Source organism: Pinus tabuliformis, chromosome 9, assembly GCF_031772625.1.
Source record: "Pinus tabuliformis cultivar Carrire ecotype Pingquan chromosome 9, CPIR1, whole genome shotgun sequence".
NCBI classification, from domain to species: domain Eukaryota; kingdom Viridiplantae; phylum Streptophyta; class Pinopsida; order Pinales; family Pinaceae; genus Pinus; species Pinus tabuliformis.
The window spans coordinates 1,694,732,102-1,694,750,960 of NC_142307.1; positions in this window are offsets into that span (position 1 = coordinate 1,694,732,102).

Sequence of the window (18,859 nt, forward strand, 5' to 3'; positions counted from 1 at the left end):
AAATGTTGTGAAATTATATGGGCTTGTTAAAAAATGAACTCTCTTAGGTCCATTTTTTTACAGAAATAATATATCATGTCACCTTAAAAAAAAGTCTTAAATATTAGAAAAATAGTTTGTGATTTATTCCATAATGAAGTGGTCAACTACTGTTCTGAAAAGCCCGTGCTTGTTTTGATTATTTTTGTTTTTTCGAGTGTCCTTGCTTATTTTGACTAAAAAGAGCTTTTACAGGAATAATATATCATGTCACCTTAAAAAAAAGTCTTAAATATTAGAAAAATAGTTTGTGATTTATTCCATAATGAAGAAGTGGTCAATTACTATTCTGAAAAGCCCGTGCTTGTTTTGACTATTTTTGTTTTTTTGAGTGCCCTCGCTTATTTTGACTAAAAAGAGCTTGTGATTTGTTGCATAATGAAGCGCTCAATTACCATTTTAAAAAGTCGAGGCTTATTTTGACTATTTTTGTTTTTTTTGAGTGCCTTGGCTTATTTTGACTAATTTTGTATTTTGAGTTTTTTACTAAATACTTTAAAATCAACTTCATTTTCACTGTAGTGAATTTCTCTTTAAAAAAAATAAGTATATAGTTATTAAGCTAAACCTCTCTTACAATAAAAAAAACTTATTGAAGATGTTACAAACACATATTTATTTAACATACCTATTTAGATTGTCAACCACTTCTAATATAGTTGTATTTGGAGGATTCAACTCGTACTAAGTACATGAATAGAATAAGTGATGGTATTGTCTAGGACAATGTTTAATAGGAAGGATGTGAATCTAATTTTTTAAGATGAGGAAATCATAGGCTCATATTTAAAATATTATAAAAATGATTAGTTAACAATGTTCAAATGCATATGATGAGTTGATTGCCTCGTCGATAGATTGCAGAGTTTGCTTAGTCTTGACATTTTTCAGCGCCATGGTTTTAGGAATAATGTGTTCCAAATATGTCCAATGGATATCAAATTAGTTGAAAGGATATATTAAAAAATATTTAGCTATCATTACTCGATTTATCATTCAAGTAGTTTAAGTAGTTCAAGTAGTTCACATTTGGTTGAAAGTGCACTTATAGAGATTAAAGTTATCTTGGTATAAATAAAGAATTCAGTAAATAAAATATGTAGTGAGTAAATAAATATGTGTGTGGCTATCTGTAAATAAAATATTTTGTGAAAATAAGTTATTAAGAAATAGTTAAACATGTAATTATATGTTTAATAAATTTGACATATGTAGTAGATTATTGGATTTAAATAAATTATAAAAAGGGATAGTCGTTAAATTCTTGACATTTAAAAACAATAACTCTATCTCATTTACTTGCAGTTGAGAATCCTCACCATCTTAACTATATGGTTCTCTTTAGTTTCTTTCACATGTCAAAATTTATGTATATAATCAAAATTATTAACTCCCAAAGGCTAAAAAGCTTTATAAAGTCTTAAAAATATGATTGTATACTAGGTGGAAACACATATGCTAACTTAAGAAGAAACAAGGCACTCTAAGAGGGGAATTAAAGGAAGTGGAGACATGGTGAAACACATATACTGAGAAGACACATGGCACTCTCATAGGGAGATTAAAGGAAGTTGAGCTGAAGGAATAGTTGTAAGAGAATTTCTAGATAAGGGGAAGTCGACACTCACAAATTTAAGTAGAACGTAAAATGAAAGGCATGAAAAATGCCAAAACGTCATCAAATTTTCATTTGACGGGCAGAGGGGATTTGAAATTCCAAGCCTAATGTTGACCCATCATAAATAAACCTTCAAAAGTATCCTTAGTCTCCTTATGGGGATAGCTAACACGTTATCAACCATCGCCGTCATAACATGGTGAATATGAGGTGTCAACTCGGTTAATCCTTATCCTATAACTTCATAAAGAACATTGGCCCCTCTTGATCCATATTGGATCATTATATTGTTTTTCATCCATATTGATGATTTGAAAGTGGAAAAAGTGGAAGAATCAGCTCATAGGACCATTTTTACTAGTAGAACCTAGTTCAACAAATTTGGGTATGAAACCTTTTGGGACCATTTTTAGGAATCAAATGACATTTTTCTAGGGTAAGACATTTTCTACTTAGTATGACACCTTATTTTAATATTCTACACACAAATACATTTCTAAAAACTTAAGAATCACTTTAGTTAGACTTTGTATGCAAAAGTTATGCCACTCGGAAGTTAACCTTCTTGTTTTCACAACCATATTTCGAGAGGATGTCACATCAACCTCCATAACTCGTGGAAAAGGATATAGCCATGTGATTATAGTGATATATACTCTAAAAGAGCCTATATTGTAACTCTGATTAAAATTTGCAATATCCAAACATAGTCGCAAGTAGGATATTAGGTTGTGTTATAACCGACCCACTAGGAGGAAAATGGCTTCCATTCTTTTTTATGGCATTTTTCCCATAGATGATAAAAATAGAAAAGAGGGATAGAGGATAGAGCACACAAAGATGATTTGTTCACTATATCTTCCCACGAGCCACAAACCATTCTTCCTTGTACTCGTAGCCATTTCTATTCAGAGAAAGAGAGTAGAGCAACCTCACCTTCCAACTTGTTTTTTCCCAAAATGGTTTCCTAGGTTATATCTTATATCAACTTATGGTTTGTAAGTTATTATTTTGTTGTTCTCTACTTTCTGCATAATTCCATTTTACATCCATATGCAAATAGAAGTAATCTACAGACCCGAAAATCTAAAGAGAAATAAAACCCCAGTAGTATAATATTTTGGATTTTTTAAATATAGTTTTATGAGATCTATTATAAGGAAGGTCGAGTTGAATATCCACGATAGTTTACAAATCATATTGGTATCAAAGCAGGATTTTTTGTGAATATTTTGGAGATTTGTAGGGGATCTAGAGAAACTAAGCCACCAATAAAAAAACCCTAGTCATGGTCGATGAATATGTTAACAAATGTCATGAATGTGAAGAAGAGAGGCTTTTGTAGATGGAAGCATAAGTTGTAGATATAAGTCATAATATGAATCTCCTCATGTAGGCCCTGAACAATAAACTTGAACTCCTTAGAGAAGATTGGGTTTATAACACAAAGGAAATATTAGAGTGGAGATTAGGATATCGAGTAGAAATGGAGAATCAGCTGAAGAAAGGACCCAAAAGGGATTAACCTAGTTCGAGCGTTGTGAACCACTCATGATCCCTATTCAAAATGGAAGTGAAGGTCAATATGACACTATATTAACGTGAGATTGACGCTTTGAAGATGAATCATTGGTTGCATGAATTAGAAGTGTATTTCAATGTCCATCGAATTGAGGAAGAACATAAGATTTCATTTGTGTGACTAAAATTAGAGGGCCATGCTATAAATTAGTGGGAAATACATATAGAGACCTTGAGGTTAGAGGGAGATCCTTCACTTACTAAATGGGATGACATTAAAATCCTCACATTGTCACAATTTTACCCTATCGAGTATGTAGAGGACTACTGGATATGGTGGCACTACTTCAGGCACAAGCAGGGGCAGAGTGTATAGTAGTACACCATATAATTTAAAAATATGTTTATAATGTTGGGTATATCCCAAAAGAACTCAGATATACTCCTCAAGTATCTCGGGGGTGTCTATGCAACTATCTGGGGAAGTAAGTGATGTTGTTCAATCCCATATCGATAGGCAAGGCTTGTGTATAGGCAAAATACCTTGAGAAGATAGGCCTAAAGATAGGGAAATCAAGTGGATTGAAGCAGAAGGAGAAAAAAGTTGCTTCTAAGGAGGATAAGAAGAAATGGAAAGGGGGAACGGATAAAAAGATGAAAAGCATAACATACTAGTTCAAAGATCCCAATAACTACTAAAACCACTACAATAATGTCGAATATACAAAGGAGAAGTTCTGGAAGTTGCATCTAGAGGTTAACCAAAAGAATACCATTGAGATTGATCTAGTTCTTGCTCTATGGCTCGACATTAGTAGTGTGGAGACATTCTTTGCAATTCCTCGCAACATCTTTTCGATGGCTATTCTCTCTGGTGTTGCAAGTAGTCACGGAAAGCAAACAATCCCTGTGGGTGACACGACCGTCCTTGTTTCTGCATCGCCTCTTAGAATCATGAGTGCAAGCTTGACAATATGCCAATCAAACACTAAACAAATGCAATGCTGCACAAATTGAATATTTATACGTCCACAATATTGTACCCATGTACTTTTAATGAACCATATAAGGGTATCGTCTTTAACTACTCCGATTTTAATTAAAAGTGGGTAAGTTTATGCAAATGCATGTTACACTTAATTAAGATATGTATGATTACATTTTACTTTCATCAACGTCTATTTTATTGAATGCACATGTCAACCTATGTAAAGGGCATTTTCAAAACAAAGTCTATACTCCAACTTTAATTAAAAGTAGGCATTCATGGTTATGATAGTCAAAATAAGTATTCATTTTCATTCATAAATGTGAAATAATTCAGTTATTCTTTTTTCCATTTACATGATAAAGTACCTTAATACTTTCTAAGTCACATCCACAAAAGGAGCCATGTGTTCTTATAGACTCAAATGTGTTTCTTTAACAAATTCTAATTTCCTTCACCATAGAAAACATCTTTTATTTAAAAAGATATAAAATAGAATTCCCACATTCCCATATGTTTCACTTTTCCTCTTTGGATTTTCACATCTCTTATCACTCTTAACTATCCTCATTTCTCTAGAAATAAACTCAACAAACATTATCTTTTCTCTTATAGGACCATCTTCTTAATCATCATCTTTAACAGTTCTTTTCTTTGTTTTTCTTGCACATTGCATGCATGACATATTGCCTTTTTGCAATAAAAATATGCACAGAAAAATCTTGTGGTGCAAGATAAAATTGTCTCTCATGATGCTTGTAAATGTAAGAATGGAAAAACATTGATATTTAACTTGGAGGGAGTGTTCCACTTACTTTTACAATCAAATCGAACATGAAGTTAAAATATGAATGGTGGGAAGTGACGCTTTCCCAATATCAATTTTTTATTTATATAATTTATGTATAACTATAAAATTTATATAATTTATGTATAACTATGTGAAATTTGAATATTTTTTCATAGTGGTATGCTATTTTTCATAAAATATATAATGCATATGTTTATGTGGGTTAACTAGCTTAATGAATGAATTTTTCAACAAACAATTGTGGGATTATGAAGAACACATTGTTGTAATGGAGGGGAACTTTTACAAATTTTATATATTAATTTGATACATTTTTAAAAAAGATATGCACCATTATATCCTTAAAAAAAAAATCCTTACATTAGTGCACCATACAACGGGTATAATTGTTTTATTTGTTTCTACATTGTAGATTGAAGTTTGTTCTACTAATATGTATCACTTAATTTAAAAGTGGCTAAGATCATAAAAAATAATAGAAAAAATAAAAGAGGTATATCTATATATATATATATATATATATATATATATATATATATATATATACTCAAATTTATATGTGTGTTTACTATATACAAAAACAATGTCAAAAATAGAGATAACGAGAGGTATTTAGAAATTAGAAGTTTTAATCTACTTGCATCCCAAACCATTGTGTTTTCATGTAAAAAAACAAGGGAAGAAAAGCTAGTTAACTCAGAGGCTAAGAATACACACTCATTTTTATCAGTGACTACTTGCAAGGTGGGTTTGATAATAATGTGCCAAGGAAAACTTGAAGTCATCTAGGCTCATTAAAAACATGTTGACCCATCATAAATAAACTTTCAAAAGTATCCTTAGTCTCCTTATGTGGATAGCTAGCATGGGTATGGGTCTTAGGGCATAGGAGATGTTCAAGGGAGGAAACATGAAAGATAGGCCCTAAAAAATGTTTCTAGCCATCTAGGGCCTATAAGGATTCCATTAAGATCCACACATAATAGTTTGGTGCCACTAAGTGGTTTTCAATAGAATCTATGTGTCTAATGACCCTATAAACAATCTACCTCTTCTCACCTTCTCCCCCTATGCACTTCTCACCCCACCCCTCATGCTCACCTCTCTTCGTCTTACTTACCTTCCACTCGTATATCACTTATCTCCCTCCTCTACCCATCCACACTTTCCCTCTTCTCACCTCCTCTCCTTTTGCTTCTTGTCAACCACCCCCTCATTCCTACCTTCCTTGTCTCACCTATCCACACCCTTCTTTCCTTTGTGCCTTCACCCATGCCTATGTCTATTCGCTCTCTAGTTTCCTACTTTAATAATATCTTCGACCCATCCACCACCTATAACCCTTTTCTCCACCCATACCTAGCTTACCACAACCCCCATTTCCCTATACCCTACCCTCACTTCTTCTCCTCCTCTCTATATTACCCTTTATTCTATTTACCCATCATTTTACATGCATATGCAAATAGAAGTAATGTACAGACCCGAAAATCTAAAGAGAAATAAAACCCCAATAGTGTAATATTATGGAATTTTTAAATATAGTTTTATCACATCTATTGTGAGATAGGTCGAGTTGAATATCCACAATAGCTTACAAATCATATTGGTATGAAAGCAGGATTTTTTGGGTATATTTTGGAGATTTTTAGGGTATCTAAAGAAACTAAGTGAACAATCAAAAAACCCTAGTTATCGTCGATGAATATATGAATGAATCTCATGAATCTGAAGAGGAGCTAGAAGCATAAGTTCTAGATATAATTCATAATATAAATCTCCTCATGTAGGCCTTGAACAATAATCTTGGACTAATCAGATGATCCGAATTGGATCCATAGAAAGACTACCAAGAACCATGACTGAATCAGGTCGAACAAATCTCTAAAGAAATCCAAAACAGTACCAAAAACACCCTGAACCAGTGGCCATGGCAGCCGATGTGGAATGAAAAGGACCTCGATCAAAGCGTGCTGACTGAGGCCCATGGAGATCGCACAAGAGGCCAAAGTAGCCCCTCGGAGCCTCGGAATGGGAAAAGGACGAGGTTTTTGATGTGCGATTAGCTCTAATCATGCATCGCTAGGCAAACGGGGCCCTGAAGGGGAAGCCCGAGCACTCGGTCACATTGGGAGCCAGGAAACCGCGGTTTGAAAAAGAAAAAAGTGCTAACGTACGAAGGCAGGACCCGCGCACTAGAAAACTAGCGTTTTTGATTAGGGCACCCTTGAACAATAAGAGTTTTGGATAGGAGCGGAGCGATTCCATACACCAATCGACGCGTGGCAGACGGAGGTGAGAGAAAACCACCGTTGATTGCACGTTATCGGTCGAGAAATCCAACTGCGCAAAACATGCATATGATGTTGGATCTGGAGGGATCAGATCGGACGGTTAAGATTGCACCCGATGGAAAGAAGCAGAATTGACAGGAAATTAAGTCGTGTTTGAAGAGATTTGGAATCCGTTTGACTGCCACAATGGAGGAAGAACGCATCCACGGTGTAGCTAAAGAAACGAACTGATGAAGCATGCTGGGCCAGGACAAGTAGCCACTCCCTAAGCATTCATCATGATGCCAAACACAAGGAACTCAAAGTGCAGCTGCAGAAGGTGAATCAGCACAGGCAGAAGAGGAACCGAACAGGAACAGGGATCGAATGGCTAAAGCCATGAATAGAGACAATCGAATTAGTTGGAGTTGGAGTCAGAGTTGAGAATCCAAGTGACCAAGAGAGACAGTAAACAGTGAACCTTGAGAGGAGGACTAAACACGGAGAACAGTAAAGCTAAACAAAAGAGACAGAGGGCCGAGCTGACCATAGGCAGCATCGAGCACCAAAGATCTTGAAGATCCAAGCCTTCCCATGGAGGAATCTGTCTAGATTGTGTAGGTTTTAACCCTGTACAGAAATTACCTGCATATGAATTCTAAAACATAGAAAATAAACAATGTGAGAGCATAACAAATAAAACACATATACATAGAGATTTTCCCCTCGATCCCAGAACCGGGACTACCAGCTTGATTTTTCATTATGTTCCTTTCAATGTTACAATACATATTTATACATGCCAAAGCATCCAATATTATGGACTGAAAACCATCGCGTCCAATACCATGGACCGAAAACCATCGCGTCCAAAAAGCATGTGCAAAAATCATGCACAAAACTATAGGTGGGTCCACCCACCTAACATAGGGTCCACAACCAAAATTTTCCGGGGCGATGCCCCAGACCTTATAAAGTGGGGTTATGGGTGCCCTTCAAACCCCATGTTAACTACGTGGAAAGAATATAACACAACCCAACATTCTCCCACTTGTTTTCTCCCACTTGTTTTTTTCTTTCCACAGGGGGCCACAAGAGAGCTTAGTCATTTTCCCAGCCCTGAAATGCCCATTGTCTCTCTACACCGAGAGAACTTCTCAGAGCTCACTGATTTTGTCAATGCATCTGTAGTATTCTTCAAAGTGTCCACCTTTACCACCAACACCTTTTTTTCCTCTATCATATCCCTCACAAAGTGATACTGAACATCAATGTGCTTTGTCTTTGAATGATATGCAGGGTTCTTTGCCAAGAAAATTGCACTTTGGTTGTCATAGTCTATCCTTATAGCTTCCTGTACTAACCCCATACTTGAACACAATCTCTGCAACCAAATTTCTTCCTTGCTTGCATGAGTGGCTACCATGTATTCTGCCTCTGTAGTTGACAGTGCCACTACAGATTGTTTCTTACTCATCCAACTGACTGCACCTCCAAATAGGTTAAACACATACCCACTTGTAGATCTTCTCTGATCCATATCTCTAGCCCAGTCTGCATCAACAAAGCCATGAATATCCAACACTCTGTCCAATCCTGGTCTTCCTTGGTAGCACAAACCACAATCACTAGTGCCACGCAAATACCTGAAAACCCACTTCACTGTTGTCTAGTGGTCCTTCCCGGGTTTTGACATAAACCTGCTCAATACACCCACTGCATGTGCAATGTCCAGTCTAGTATAGACCATTGCATACATCAGGCTACCAACTGCACTTGCATATGGAACACGGGACATGTCCTCTTCCTCTTCTTTTGTCTTGGGACACTGTTCAGCAGATAACCTCACACCTACAATAATAGGAACCTTCACTGGTTTACTATCCTGCACATTAAACCTCTGCAGTATTGTCTCGACATAATTCCTCTGGTTTAACCAGAGCTTCTTCTTTGTACGATCTCTTTTAATTTCCATGCCCAAAATATAGTTTGCAACACCAAGATCTTTCATGTCGAATTTGGAGGACAATTGGGTCTTCAAATCCTAGATAATTGCTTTGTCATTTCCAACCAGCAACATATCATCCACATACAAGACCAGATAAATAACACGGTCACCAGTTAATTTAAAATACACAAAGTGATTTGATTTGCTTCTGGTGAAGCCAAGTCCTTGTATAAATGTATCAAATTTTTGATACCACATCCTTGGTGACTATTTTAACCCATACAGGGACTTCTTTAACTTGCATACCGGTTATTTCTTACCCTTCACTGCAAAGCCTTCAGGTTGCTTCATGTATATTTCCTCTTCCAAATCCCCATGAAGAAATGTTGTCTTCACATCCATCTGTTCTACCTCAAAATAAAAAGAAGCAGCAACAGATAAAAGTAACCTAATAGAAGTTACCTTGGAAACAGGAGAAAAAATATCACCAAAATCAATTCCCGGCAGCTGGGAATAACCTTTTGCTACCAACCAAGCTTTGTATTTCTCCACTTTTCCTTCTGCATTTGTCTTCTTTTTGAACACCCATTTGCTACCAATGGGTTTCCTTCTAGCCGGAAACTCCACCAGATCCCAAGCCTCATTTTTGTGCAAAGATGCCATTTCATCAACCATGGCCTCTTTCTAGAGTTTTCCATCCTATGATTCCACTGCTTCCTTCACAGTTCTAGGATCATCATCAGTAATAGACAAAGAAAAATTTGAACAAAAAGGAGATGGACTATACCTTTCTGGCTGCCTTCTTCATCTTCTGATTCCTCCTCTGTTGTAGAGTCTGATTCTTCCTCCTTTAGCTCAAACTCTATCTTCTCAGGTTCCTTTGGTTGAAATTCATGTTTAATAACATCTTTCACCTCTCTGAACACCACATCTCAGCTGTACACAACCTTCCTTATTACTGGGTTCCAAAGCTTATAACCCTTTAAACCATCATTATATCCAATAAAGATGCACTTTTTAGATTTACTATCCAACTTGGTTCGTTTCTCCTTTGGAACATGTACATATGCATCACATCCAAATACCCTTAAATGTGAAAGAGAGGGTTTCTTACCAGTCCATACCTCTTATGGAATCTTATCCTCCAATGATGATGAAGGTGACCTGTTGACCAGGTAACATGTAGTATCCACTGCCTCTGCCCAGAATTCCTATCCTAACTCGGCACCACTGAGCATGCTTCTTGCCCTTTCCATAACGTCTTGTTCATTCTTTTTGCAACTCCATTTTGCTGAGGTGTATATGGAGTAGTCTTCTGCCATGATATACCACACTTTTTACAAAATTCTTCAAATTCCTTGCTACAAAACTCTCCACCATTATCTGTCCTCAGCACCTTTATCTTCTTCTCTGTCTCGTTTTCCACTAGAGCCTTAAATTCTGTAAACCTGTCAAAGACTTTAGATTTCTTCTTAAGGAAATATATCCATGTATTCCTTGAGAAGTCATCGATAAATGATACATAGTACATAGACTTACCCAGTGATGGAACCTTCACACGTCCAAACACATCACTGTGCACAAGCTCTAATATCTGTTTTACCCTCTTACCACCAGAGGGGAAACTCACCCGATTCTGCTTACCATATACACAATTTTCACAGAAATAAAAATCTAGGGAGCTATTACTCATACCTTCTACCATACCATTACCACGAAGTATCTGAAGGCCCTTCTCTCCAATATGTCCAAGCCTTTGCTACCACAACATGGTCTTCTCTCCAGGGACCACTAGATTTTTTGCTCCACTTTCAGGAACCATAGAACTATTGCACCCATTAATAACAGTGCTACCTTGCAGCTTGTACAAAGTTCCAATCCGAACTCCCCGCATCAATACTAGTGCTCCCCAAACCATTTTGCAGGTATCCTTCTCGAACATTGTTTTTACACCTGCATCATCCAGCTTGCTTATAGAAATTGGATTTCTGGCTAATGCAGGAATATGTAGAACACCTGGAAGCGTTCTAACCCTTCCACCTTGCAACTTCAACTTTACTTTTTCGTGACCAATGATTCTAGCCTTCCTATCATCCCCCAAGAAGACCTCACCACCATCATATTTCTCATACTCGCAGAACCACTCTCTATGGGGAGTGAAGTGAAAGGATGCACCTAAGTCAATCAACCATGCCTCATGATCTACATGTGTAGTTGAAGAAGCCAAGTACACATCACCACCTTCATCTAAGGTGGTTTTCGCCTCTGCAGAAGGAACCTCATTAGATCCCTCTCCTTTGTCAGGAGCTTTAGATTTACAGTGCCTCTTAAAGTGACCTTCTTTTCTGCATTTCCATCACACCACCTTTTTCAAGTTTTCCTAGAGATTTAGATCTCCTACTCAATGACTTATTTTTGTTTTTGTTCTGGGACCATCCTCGTACAGACAAGGCATCACCATTCTAGCTCTCCATATTTTTCCATATCATCTCCTCCATTAGCAAGGCTGAGACTATTTCATCAAACTGTGAGGCAGGTGCATTGCTACCTATTGCAATAACCATACTATCCCATGAATCTGGTAGAGAACACAACAAACTAATGCACTTATCTTCATCTGAAATTTTAATATCAACAGATGCTAACTAACTTACCATAGTATTAAATGCATTCAGATGCTCTGTCACCGAGTCTCCATCTTTCATCCTCAGGTTATACAGCTTTTTCCACAGGAACAGTTTATTCACCAGAGACTTAGATCGGTACAAAGTCCCTAACTTGTCCCACAAAACCTTCATTGTAGCTTCCCCTGATACATTCAAAAATACTGAATCTTAGACACACAATCGTATTGTGCTCTTTGCCTTCCAATCCAACTTCTTCCATTCTTCATCAGACACTCTCGTTGGTTTACTATCCAGATCTACCGCGATCCACTGATCTTTATCCACCAACAAATCCTCCATCTTGAGTTTCCACAACTCAAAACTCTGATCGTTAAATTTATCGATCTCTATCTTTCCACTGATCTCCATATTATTTCACTACTAGAATTGATCTCATAGATCTCCCACTGAACAGGGTCTACCACAGTCCCAAGCGAAACCCCTTAGCAATAGAGGTGTCCCCTTGAAGCCAAATCTTCTCTGATACCAAATGTAGGTTTTAACCCCGTACAGAAATTACCTACATAGGAATTCTAAAACATAGAAAATAAACAACGCGAGAGCATAACACTTAAAACACATATACACGGAGATTTTCCCCTAGATCCCAAAACCAGGACTACCAGCTTGATTTTTCATTATGTTCCTTTCAATGTTACAATACGTATTTATACATGTCGAAGTATCCAATACCATGGATCGAAAACCATCGCGTCCAAAAAACATGTGCAAAAATCATGCGCAAAACCATAGGTGGGTCCGCCCAACCTAACATAGGGTCCAAAACAAAAATTTTCTGGGGCGATGCCCCAGACCCCATAAAGTGGGGTTACAGGTGCCCTTCAAACCCCCTGTTAACTACATGGAAAGAATATAACACAACCGAACAGAATGAGCATCACATTTGGCTCTTTCCACTATAGACCAAGAGGTCACAGAGTTGGTAGGACGAAGAAGAGTCTGTGTACTCCAAGTGGCTTGGGGAATCCAAGAACCACCCTGCCAAGCAAAATCTGCTTCAGGAGAACTCATATTGAGTCCCTGTATTGTAATTTATCTGCTTAAAGACACAATAAAAAAAGGCCACCACTGAAAGCTGGACCAGAGACGTAGCCCTGGAGAATAGGGTGAACTCCCTATTAAAATTGTTTGTGTCTTTGTGTTGCTTACTGTATTTCTCTGTTGTCTTTCCATTTTATTGTCTATGTATTGGCAATCTGATCGATCCATTGTTTCAATAACACAGAACACACACTAGCACATGAGTCTATAATACCCTAGTTTAATAAATCTTCAATTGATGTCACTCATAGGGTGAATATCAGATGAAGTGGTATTAGAGGTCTAGGCTGTAAGGTTAGACAAGCTTGTGATGGTATATTTGTGAATGCTAACAAGATCAAAGCTCAAATTAGGAGAAGGAGAGTTGGTGGAAACTAATCCTGAAATTGGGAGAGTCTATACTTGAAAGGCCATGTCAGAAGAAAGTTCTATGGGGCCAAACCCTCAATTCATAGAGAGTTTCCTAGCTATAAAGTCTATGGTTGAAGAAATGTACATAGAATTTAGAAAGCAAAAGGTGGAAGATGCATCAGGCTCTAAGCAAGAGAAAGAAGAAGATGAGTCTCACTTCCATGACAAATCCAAAGGAAAGGGGAGAGAGGAAAACTTTCTCACACCTCCTAATAGCCCTGTACATAATATGAAAGCATCTTTGATTAAGTTAGATGTTAAATTTTATTTTCCTATATATGATGGAGAGCTAAATGCTGAAAAATTAGACAATTGGATTAGACAAATTGATGTGTGTTGTAGGGCACAGAACTTAAACTCAGACAAGAGTAAGATTCAGCTGGCAAGCCTACGCCTAGGAGGCACTGCCTTGGTTTGGTGGGAAGGTAGAACCCAAGCTGACATGAAAAGACATGGCAAGACCATCTCTGTCTGGAGTGACTTTGTTTCTGCAATCAAAAAGCAGTTCTATCCATTGGCCTACATGCAACAAGCCATGATGAGTTGGCAAACTCTTCGGCAATTGAAGGGGCAAAGTGTACAAGGGTATACTCAAGAGTTCAGAAAGAAAGCATTGACGTTGGGCATCTCACTAGACTCACCAGAGATAATTTTTAAGTACATTGGTGGTCTACATAGCTACATGAGGTATACCATCCTCATGTTTAATCCCACTAGTATAGATGAGGTATCTGTACAAGCTACTCATCTAGAGGCTAGAGGAAAGAATGGCAATCTAGATGTTTGGGGACCATCCCAACCCACTATAAGCAAGAGCAAGAAGAAAAGAAAATAGAAGTGGAAAGCAAGGAAGGCTAACACTGCATAGAAATCCAAAGCTTCATGCACTCACTATAAAAAGGAGGGGCATGATGATGAGCATTGTTGGATTTTGCATCTAGAGCTGAGACCTAAGAAGTCTGAGGGCAAGAAGAAGAAGACAGTTGCAGCTATTCAGAGAGATTTGGGGTCAGACTCGGGAGATGAAACAACTATAGCAGCCACAGGTATAAAAGGTAAGAATTCTGAAGCATCTACTAGTAATTGTGCTCAATCTATTATTGATGAAGAAAATGAGAGTAAAAGACATGAGCTTTTCCATATTTGAGTTATTTCCAAAAATAAAAAAGATTGATACTTTGTTTGATAGTGGCTCTCAGGTAAATTTGATTTCTGAAGCAATTGTAAAGAAATTCGGATTAGCAACTACACCTCACAAGAAACCATACCCATTAGGATGGTTGAATGATAAAGCACAACTACAAGTGACTAGACAGTGCAAACTCAAGTTTTCTTTTGGGTCAGCATTTGTAGATGAGGTTGAGTTAGACATAATTCCTTTGGATATATGTGGAATTGTTTTAGGAAGTCCTTACTTGTATGATAGAAAGGCTATTTTCTACAGAGCTGAGAACAAGTATCTACTAGTTAAAGATGGAATCGAATACTTTGTAAGAGCTCATAAGCTCAAGAATAATTATACTCTCATAAACTAAAGACAGATGAAAAGAATGATTAATTCATGCAAACAATTATTACTGATGGTTGTAAAGGAAAAGAAACCTGATAAAACCAATGTATTTGAGGGTTGTAATGTTGAACAGCAAACTGATATAGAAAAGGTTGTTTCAGAGTATGGTGTCTTGTTTCAAGAACCTAAAGGCCTACCACCCAAAAAGGGAATAGTACATGATATTATTTTGCAGCAAGATGTTCCATTGCCTAACATTGGGATGTACAGGTTGTCTACTTTAAAGAATGTTGAAATAAAGAAGCAGGTAGAAGAGTTGCTCGAGAAGGGATTCATCAGGCCTAGCACATCACCATGTGGATCACCAATCGTTTTGGTGAGAAAGAAAGATGGATCATGGAGAATGTGAATAGATTACCGAGCACTGAATAAGATAACAATCAAAAACTGTTATCCCCTTCCTCGCATATATGATCTTCTAGATCAATTAAAGGAAGTTGTTTACTTCACCAAGCTGGATTTGCACAGTGGATACCATCAGGTCAGAGTTGCAGAGCAAGATGCATGGAAGACTACTTTCAAAACAAAGCAAGGATTGTATGAATGGCTATTTATGCCTTTTGGCTTAACTAATGCTCCTGCTACTTTCATGAGATTAATGAATGATGTACTCAAACCTTTTCTTGATGATTTTGTTATTATGTATTTGGATAACATTCTAATTTTTAGTAAAAGGTGGGAAGAACATTTAAAGCATGTTAAACAGACATTAGATGTTTTGAAAAGAGAAAAAATTTATGTTAAACTCTCAAAATGTGAATTTCGCAAAACATCTCTAAACTACTTGGGTCATATAGTAGGGGGAGGTGAATTGAAAATAGATCCCTCTAAAGTGGCATTCATTGTGAATTGACCTAAACCTAGGTCTGCTACAAAAGTGAGAAGCTTCTTAGGAGCAACACAGTATTGGAGGAAGGTCATTTCTAACTTCTCCTCGATTGTAGCTCCCTTACATGCTTTAACAAGATTGAATAAGGTGTTTCAGTGGGGAGGCAAACATCAAAAAGCCTTCAACACCTTGAAAGAGAAAATTAGTACAACACATGTACTAGCATTGCCATATTTACAAAGACCATTTGAGATCCAAACTGATGCTAGTGACTATGCCATGGGAGCAGTGTTGACACAACACGACAAACCCATATGTTACCATTCTGAGACTTTTAATCCTACAGTAGTTAACTATCCTACATATGATAAATAATTGTATGCATTAGTTTAGAGTGTGAAAAAGTGGAAACATTACTTAATGGGCAAAGAGACAGTAATACATACTAATCATCAACCACTTCAATATCTACACTCCCAAACTAAGTTGCAGCAATCAAGACATTATAGATGGATGGGTTTTCTACAACAGTTTCACTTAGTCATTAGATATAAAAAGGGCATACATAACAAGGTTGCAAAGATGTTATCTAGACCCATTATAAATGCATCTACCATACATAAGAATAATTATGTGCTACATGAAAGCTACATAGAACAATATGCTCAGGATATGGATTTTAAAGATGTATATGCAACTTTGAGTTGAGGCAAAAGAGTAGAAGAATTGGACTGTCATATAAAGGACCGACTCTTATACCATTGTGGGAAACTCTGCATTCCACAAACTGAGAGGATAAAGATAATGAGGGAAGAACATACTTCTATGATATTAGGTCACTTTGGGATAAGCAAAACAGTTGCACAACTACAAACATTCTGCTATTGGCCAAAAATGAATGAGACAGTTTCTAGATATGTAAGTGGATGTGCTATGTGTGCTAAAAGCAAGCCCAACAATAGAAAGCTAGGCTTGTACACTCCATTGCAAGTTCCTTCTCACCCTTGGGAAAGTGTTTCCATGGATTTTGTTGGAGGACTGCATAAATCTAGGAAAGGTCATGATTATCTATATGTTGTTGTGGATAGGTTCAACAAAATGTGTATTTTGATACCCTGTAGTAAACATATCACAACTGAACAGCCTACAAAATTGTTCTTTGAACATGTATGGGTTTATTTTGGATTACCCACTTCCATTGTATTTGATCGAGACATCTGATTTGTGGGGAAGTTTTGGTCTAGTCTATGGGAACTGATGGACACCAAGTTAAAGAAAAACATAGCTTTTCATCCACAAATATATGGCTAGACAGAAGTAGTAAACAGGAATGTGATCCAATTACTGAGAGGTTATTTCATTAAACGTCCTAAGCTTTGGGATGAACACTTGTGTTATGTGCAGCATGCTTACAACAGAGCCAAACACTCTTCTACACAAAGATCTCCCTTTGAGACCTGCTTTGGTTTCACACCAAGGTCTCCTTTGGATTTTGTCTTTGGTAAAGATACCATGGTTGATGGACACAGTGATGTGGACAAGGCAACTAGGTTCATTGAACAGATCCAGGAGATCCATCAAGCAGTACAAGAACAGTTGCAAAGAGCCAAGCCAAGTACAAGGCTAGGCATGATAAGCATAGGATGGAGCATAGTTTTCAAGTTGGATACAAATTCTGGCTATATATTAGCAAGGACAGGATCTAAGGTGAAGGTAAAAAGCTAAAGCCTATCAGGTATGGACCTTTTAGAGTACTTGAGAATATTGGTGAAAATGCTTTTTGCCTTGATCTACCAGCTTACATGCACATCTACTCAGTCGTAAATGCAGAATGTTTGAGATTGTTTGAACCTTCAATGATTGAGGACCCTGAAGAGCAAAGTCAATTGCCTTCTATTGATGACCTGCTACCTAAATACCTCAATGAGTTGTAGGAAGACAGAGTGATATACAGGAGGGTGAGGACAACGTGCAGCGGAGAAGTTTAGTACCTCAGGATTGGACTCAAAGGTTCAAAGTCGAGCAGCGCAAAGTGGATTGAGATTGGACAAGTGAGGAAATAGTATCCTCACTTAGTCGATGCTTGAAAACCAAATTTTGGTGGTCCAAAAGCTTTTCAGTAGGGAGCCCATGATCCGAATTGGATCCATAGAAAGACTGTCGAGAACCATGATTGAATCAGGTCGAACAAATCTCTAAAGAAATCCAAAACAATATCAAAAACACCCTGAACAAGTGGCCATGACAGCCGATGTGGAACGACGAGGACCTCACGTAGGAGGCCAAAGTAGCCCCTGGGAGCCTCGGAATGGGAAAAGGACGAGGTTTTTGATGCACAATTAGCGCTAATCGTGCATCACTAGGTGAACAGGGCCCTAAATGGGAAGCTCGAGCACTCGGTCACATCGAAAGCTAGGGAACCGCGAGTAGAAAAAGTGAAAAATGCTAACTTATGAAGGCAGGACCCGCGCACTAGAAAACCAGTGGTTTTGGTCTGGGTGCCCTTGAACGATAAGAGGTTTTGGATAGGAACAGAGTGATTCCATACACCAATCGACGAGTGGTAGGCGGAGGTGATAGAAAACCGTTGTTGATTGCGTGCTATCGGTCGAGCAAGTCAACCGATCGAAACGTGCATATGACGTCGGATCTGGAGGGTTCAAATTGAATAGCTAATATTGCACTCGATGGAAAGAAGCAGAATCGACAGGAAATTAAGCTGCGTTTGAAGAGATTTGGAATCCATTTGACTGCCACAGTGGAGGAAGAACGCATCCATGGCGTAACTGAAGAAACAAACCGACGAAGCATGTTGGCGCCATTTAGAGGAGGACAAGTGGCCACTCCCTGAGCATTCATGATGATGCCAAACATAGGGAACTCCAAGCGCAACTGCAGAAGGTGAATTAGAATTGGCGGAAGAGGAAATGAACAGGTATAGGTATCAAATGGCTAAAGTCATGAACAGAGATAATCGAATCAGTTGGAGTTGGATTCAGAGTTGAGAAGAGTCCAAGCAACCAAGAGAGACAGTAAACAGTGAACCCTGAGAGGAGGACTGAACACAGAGAACAGTAAAGCTAAGCAGAAGAGACAGAGGGCTGAGCTGACCATAGGCAGCGT